Source organism: Portunus trituberculatus, chromosome 12, assembly GCF_017591435.1.
Source record: "Portunus trituberculatus isolate SZX2019 chromosome 12, ASM1759143v1, whole genome shotgun sequence".
NCBI classification, from domain to species: domain Eukaryota; kingdom Metazoa; phylum Arthropoda; class Malacostraca; order Decapoda; family Portunidae; genus Portunus; species Portunus trituberculatus.
The window spans coordinates 4,855,539-4,863,038 of record NC_059266.1 but is presented as its reverse complement, the minus strand read 5'-3'; positions in this window follow the sequence as shown (position 1 = coordinate 4,863,038).

The following is a 7,500-nucleotide window of genomic DNA, read 5'->3' as shown; positions in this document are numbered from 1 at the left end:
GGAAGTTAACGAAGACGAAAATATTAGCGAAAGAGGAAGTGGAGAGGGGAGAAAATAATAAAGCAAGGAGAAAGAGGGGAGAAGGAGGAGGAGGAAGAGGAGGAGGAGAAAAGAATAATTAAGACAAAATGCAAGAGACAGAGAGAGAGAGAGAGAGAGAGAGAGAGAGAGAGAGAGAGAGAGAGAGAGAGAGAGAGAGAGAGAGAGAGAGAGAGAGAGAGAGAGAGAGAGAGAGAGAGAGAGAGAGAGAGAGAGAGAGAGAGAGAGAGAGAGAGAGAGAGAGAGAGAGAGAGAGAGAGAGAGAGAGAGAGAGACGCACACCCCTTAATTCAGCAAAAAGCGAGGTTTCACAATAGAGGCGGGTGAGGGAGGGCGAGGTGAGGGCAGAGTAATGTGATGGAGTAAGTTCCTCCTAACGCTACCTTCCAAGGTCGGCGAGAGAGAGAGAGAGAGAGAGAGAGAGAGAGAGAGAGAGAGAGAGAGAGAGAGAGTGCTACTGACGAAGTAACACACGGTTTTCCTATCTTTTATGTTAATTACGGTGGGAAAATGAAGTAATGTTGAATAGAGAAAAATTTAAAGGGTTGTCAAGTGAGTGAGTGAGTAGTTGTATAATTTCTCTCTCTCTCTCTCTCTCTCTCTCTCTCTCTCTCTCTCTCTCTCTCTCTCTCTCTAATATTCACATACAAACGCATGCACACAGAGGCGTCTCATAACCTCACTTTCCTTCCTCCATCCGCCTGCCTTCCTTCTCTCCTTTCATTCTGAGTGTGGAGGAATGTATATACGTATCCCCTTTGTTCCTCCAAGCACTTCTACCCTCCTTCCACATCCTCATCCCCCATCCCGATCCTCTTCCTCCTCCTCCTCCTCCTAGTTCTCCTCCTCTTTCCTTCCCCTCTTCCACTCCCCGCTCAAAAGGAACAACAGTGGAGAGGAACAGCATCTTTGAGCCAATCACAAGCCAGATCACTATGAAGCACCGTTGAGGTTTAGTAGACAAAGTTTTTATTTCACTCTTCGTAAACGTTTCCTGTCCACAATTAAGAGAACGGATGATTGGTGTACAGTTTGCAGTTATTTGACACTGAAGCAAAATATACTCTAGTGATACGCCCTAGACTCAGTGATCATAAAAGCCTCGGGATGTCACGGGCCACAGGTTACTTGGCATACTCAGATGAATAACTTCAATGCACACTTCCAGCCGCGTGAGGTTGTGTGTGTGTGTGTGTGTGTGTGTGTGTGTGTGTGTGTGTGTGTGTGTGTGTGTGTGTGTGTGTGTGTGTGTGTGCATATAAATAAATAAATAAATAAATAAATAAACACACACACACACACACACACACACACACATATATATATATATATATATATATATATATATATATATATATATATATATATATATATATATATATATATATATATATATATATATATAACAATAATAATAAAGTTCCGGTTTATTTGAATGGCAGCTAGTACAGGTACAGAGCTGAAAATTTTACATATTGAATCAACTTATACATGTATATATTCTCATAATTATACTAACAATCATACTTCCTAAGTCTACACATTCCCATGTTGGCACCTGACGTATGGTGCGCGGCAGCTATTTATAGCGCCAGATAGGCCTAGCGGCCTAGGCCCCCCAGGGTGATGCCACCCCAAGTGCATTTCGTTGTTTTTTTTTTTCACAACTTCCGTCTTACACCAGATCCAGGTACCTAATCACTGCTAGGTGAGCACGGGCCACACACTTGAATAGAAGTCTTGCCCAAATGACCTCTGACCTGTCCCGGGAATCGAACTCGGGCTCTCTCGATTGTGAGTCGAGCGTGCTATCACTGCACCACCAGGCGTGTGTAATTCATCTCGGTCGCCTGCTGGTCACCCAGCCAATCTTCCCCATTACAGGGCGAGCTCAGAGCTCATACACCGATCTTCGGGTAGGACTGAGACCACATCACACACTTCACACACTGGGAAAGCGAGGCCACAACCCCTCGAGTTAAATCCCGTACCTATTTACTGCTAGGTGAATAGGGGCCACACATTAAGAGGCTTGCCCATTTGCCTCGCCGCTTTCCGGGACTCGAGCCTGGCCCTCTCGATTGTGAGTCGAGCGTGCTAACCACTACACTACGCGGTGTTTCACTGTTTGATCTGCTGCAGTCTCTGACGAGACAGCCAGACGTTACCCTACGGAACGAGCTCATAGCTCATTATTTCCGATCTTCGGATAGGCCTGAGACCAGGCACACACCACACACCGGGACAACAAGGTCACAACTCCTCGATTTACATCCCGTACCTACTCACTGCTAGGTGAACAGGGGCTACACGTGAAAGGAGACACACCCAAATATCTTCACCCGGCCGGGGAATCGAACCCCGGTCCTCTGGCTTGTGAGCCAGCGCTCTAACCACTGAGCTACCAGGTGTGTGTGTGTGTGTGTGTGTGTGTGTGTGTGTGTGTGTGTGTGTGTGTGTGTGTGTGTTCGGAAGGCGTCAAAAAGTCTAGCGAGGGTGCGTCATTGCAAGTTAGTCTACTTCACGCCTTACATGTGGTTATAACTTCTTTGAACTACTCCAGGAAGGCTCACTGGTAGTGGGAGCCCCTGAGGAATACGAGCAAAGTGTAGAGTCTAGAGTAAAGAACCTGGCGAGGCCGAGACGCTCGGAGACTGACCTGCCCGTCAAGGTGAAGTACTGAACCAAAGGGCAGCCCAGCAAGGTGATCCTGCAGGCCTTGCTGGGCGCCCTGCTGGACCAACTGGAGGGCAGCCCCGCCTCCGAGGCCTGGCTGCATTCACTGCCACAGGCCAAGAGCAGCGAATGTGTTGGTAGCCATCGAACCAGCTGGAGGGTAGCCCCGCCTCCGAAGAATAGGTGGCATTCACTGCAACAGGCCAGAAGCAGGGGGTGTGCTGTCAGCCAGCTGACCACCAAGATGGTGTTGGTAACGACGTCCTCCTGAGAGACGAAGTCATGGGACACACACACACACACACACACACACACACACACACACACACACACACACACCCGGTAGCTCAGTGGTTAGAGCGCTGGCTTCACAAGCCAGAGGACCGGGGTTCGATTCCCCGGCCGGATGGAGATATTTGGGTGTGTCTCCTTTCACGTGTAGCCCCTGTTCACCTAGCAGTGAGTAGGTACGGGATGTAAATCGATGAGTTGTGGCCTTGTTGTCCCGGTGTGTGGTGTGTGCCTTGTCTCAGGCCTATCCGAAGATCGGAAATAATGAGCTCTGAGCTCGCTCCGTAGGGTAACGTCTGGCTGTCTCGTCAGAGACTGCAGCAGATCAAACAGTGAAACACACACACACACACACACACACACACACACACACACACACACACACCTCTCGCTAAGGACGTCCCACTCTCTCCTCTCCTTTCCCTCACAAGCTAATCTCCTACACCAATATTCGTCTCCCCTCCCCCCCACACACACACACAGTCCTCCCCACCCTCCTCTCTTCCCTAACTCCCGAACACTACTCCTGGAAATCCTCTTCTGCCTCCAACCAAACCCCACTAACTGATAGCCGCGTCCCTAATACCCCTTCTCCCCACCTGACCAGGATACGCCACCCTCACCTGAGCTTACCACCTTCATTAAATCTAAGAAAACATACCAATGTGTATATGGATTCTAATTACGACCTCGTTCACCTGTTTGTTATTTACGTTTCATCAGGTATCTGTTTTTTTTTTCTTATCTTTGTTCGTATTATTTTAATCATCGATAATGTCATTTCTATTTATGATTATCAAGGTTAATGTTTTTTTTCGATTATAATTATTATTATTATTATTACAACTACTACTATTAGCAGCAGCAACAGCAGTAATAATAATAATAGTATAAGTAGTAGTAGTAGTAGTAGTAGTAGTAGTAGTAGTAGTAGTAGTAGTAGTAGTAGTAGTAGTAGTAGTAGCAGTAGTAGCAGCAGAAGCAGAAGCAGAAGCAGAAGCAGAAGCAGATGCAGAAGTAGAAGTAGAAGTAGCTGGTAGAAGCAGAAGCAGAAGCAGAAGCAGCAGCAGTAGTAGTAGTAGTAGTAGTAGTAGTAGTAGTAGTAGTAGTAGTAGTAATAGCAGCAGTAGCAGCAGCAGTAGAAGTAGTAGTAGTGACAGCAGCAGCAGCAGCAGCAGCAGTAGTACACATCATTATCATCATTGTCTTATAATCATTATTGCTTTTATCATCCTCAACACAATACTACTACTATTACAGCTACTATTCTGAACACTGCTATACCAATGCCTCTGATCAGCCTCGTCACGTCAGCACAGACGAAACAACACCCCTGCACTGAATCGCTCCCGGCACAACCACTTGCACTGCCTAGTTAGCCGCGCACCACACCCTGTCATCAGAAGGCAAAGACGCTGGACGGAAAAAAAAAAAAAAACCACCGCTTGCTGAATTATACCTTTTTGTTGGCAACTTTTGACAATGCTTTAAAATCCTGCTATATTTAAGCGCTAGATAACGACCACACTACGCTGGACACTGGCATTTCCTTTCATAAATTTGGACCATCGTAAAAAAGGTAAGTGAGGCAGACAGACAGGCGACAGACAGGTATACATCGAGCATTCCTAGTAATAATCATTGTTGGTGGAATAAGTGGAGTGACATTAGTGGCAATCATGCACGAGTAATCCCTTCCCCCTCTGCGCCCTCCACCACCACCCTGCCAGGTCACGTTGCCTCCAGCCCCAGGTGACCTCGCCAGTGACATTATACGAAGGAAAGAACAAATTAATTCTCCTCGGCCTGACAGTGACCGCTTGTAATCTCCGCCCAGGTGTGCACGCATAAAATCTTGCCCTAATTAACCTGGCCCCTACAACAGTCACCCGAGACAACACGGAGAGGGAGATTAGGAAAGTGATGCTAATGAAATCATGTAATTATGAATATATTTACACGGCCATGCGACACACACACACACACACACACACACACACACACACACACACACACACACACACACACACACACACACACACACACACACACACACACACACACACACACACACACACACACACACACACACACACACACACACACACACACACACATGCCCTCCGTGCGTAGACTCGACATACCAGGTAGCCATGACAACCACCTCTTCCCCCTCCCCTCAAGGGCCCTTCTTAGCGCGGCTTTCAATATATATTTTTTTTTCATGACTACCGGGGATTACTATTATTATTATTATTATTATTATTATTATTATTATTATTATCATTATTATTATTATCATTATTATTACTATCACTATCATTATAATTGCCTTTGTCGTCTTCATTACTGTTAGGTAGAGTACTTGTTACTCATTATTGCTGATTAGTAGAGTACTTATTACTGGTGGTGGTGGTGGTGGTGGTGGTGGTGGTGGTGGTATACAGACCTCAGTAGGAAAGAGCTTAATTAAAAATGATAAAGCAAAGGATGCCGCCTTCCTATTCTCCTCAGTACCACGACGTGTTTTCATATTAAATTTTATTCTGGTTACTATTTTGATGACTTTATACAGCTTCAGGAACTTATGTGGGGATTAAAATAGCAAAGACTCCGCCATTAATTTTCTGACCTCCATAGACCCTTCCAAATGTCAATAAAAATGCGTCACAGTACTGAAGGGGATAGTCTCCAGGATAGAGACGAGACGCTTCACTACCATACCATAACCACCACTACCACCACTACACAAGAGCAGACACACTACCACCACCACAACCACCAGCCACACACCTGTATCACTGACACTCGAGACGCACGTAAAAAAAAAAAAAATAACTAAATGAATATGTAAATAGAAAAAAAAATACGAGCAGAAAGCGTGAAGTTAGGAAGAACTAATAAAACATTCAAGACCCATGACACCCTTTGGAAATAGTGTTGGTAGTCATTTAGAACTCCACCTTTAAATCATTATACGTGAATTGTTCAGCAAGTATTTCCTATTCCAGTTTCATTTTCATTCGATATAGTAAAGTAAAGATTATCGACAGGTCATCCTATGTTGTGGTGGCTCCATCCCTACATTTCACCTCCTGCTGGCTGTGGGTTTGCTGGGACAGAGACGCGGGACTCAATAATACAGGCAGATAAGGCAGCACACGAAGGGCGGGCAGCGTGAGTACTGGGCGTGTGGCGTGGCGTGGGCTAGAAGAAGGAGCTGTAAGTGGATTAGCCGAAGGTTGATGTAGATTTATACTAGCAGAGTACCACTACTGCTACTGCTACTACTGCTCCTATTTGCTCCTCCTCCTCCTCCTCCTCCTGGTGCTCCTCTTACTACTACTACTACTACTTGTCTACTACTACTACTACTACAACTACTACTAGGAATATTTGTATTGTCCTTGTTATTTCTTTTACTATTGTTGTTGTTGTTATTCATTATCATCATCATCATCATCATCATTACTAACACTATTATTATTACTATTGTTATTGTTGATGTTATTCATTATCATCATTACTAACACTATTAATATTATTATCATTATTACTATTATTATTATGATGATTAGAACCATCAGTAGTAGTCGAAGTAATAATAGTAAGATAGACAGCAGTAGCAGCAGCAGCAGCAGCAGTAGTAGTAGTAGTAGTAGTAGTAGTAGTAGTAGTAGTAGTAGTAGTAGTAGTAGTAGTAGTAGTAGTAGTAGCAGCAAGACAAAGGACAGATGCTACAGTCATTAGCGAGCAGTGGTGATGGTAATGACCTCCACTGGGAGCACACCTAATGACGCACCATGGAAATACAAGTAAACGTGGTGGCAGTGTCATTAAGTAGTAGTAGTAGTAGTAGTAGTAGTAGTAGTAGTAGTAGTAGTAGTAGTAGTAGTAGTAGTAGTAGTAGTAGTAGTAGTAGTAGTAGTAGTAGTTATAAATCAGTAGTAAATTCACGTTTCGGTATGTAGATTATGTGTGTTTATTACCGTAATGCATATGATACTTTCTTTAACGTAATGCAACACACACACTCTCTCTCTCTCTCTCTCTCTCTCTCTCTCTCTCTCTCTCTCTCTCTCTCTCTCTCTCCCCCCTCAAAAAGTAGATTATTCGACGGAAAAAAAATTACTGCAGCCACATCATCTTCATTTAATCACCATTCAATTTCAATCACCGGAAAAAGTGGAAAAGAGTAAAAAGAATCTTCATAAGCCTAATTGAAACAGCAAACAAAGTCTCGGTCGGTTCAATTCTACAGTCATGAACCTTTTTCCTCTTACCTGCCAAAGCCAAGTTGATTCGGAAGGTAGTGAAATAAGGCTCTCTCTCTCTCTCTCTCTCTCTCTCTCTCTCTCTCTCTCTCATTTCAGATGCAATTCGAGGCTGATTCAAAGTTCATGACAGCTGTAATCATTCTCTCTCATGCTACTAACACCCCCTACCTAACCTTTCCTCTTCCACACACCCCTCCCCCTCCCTATGTTCCTCTCC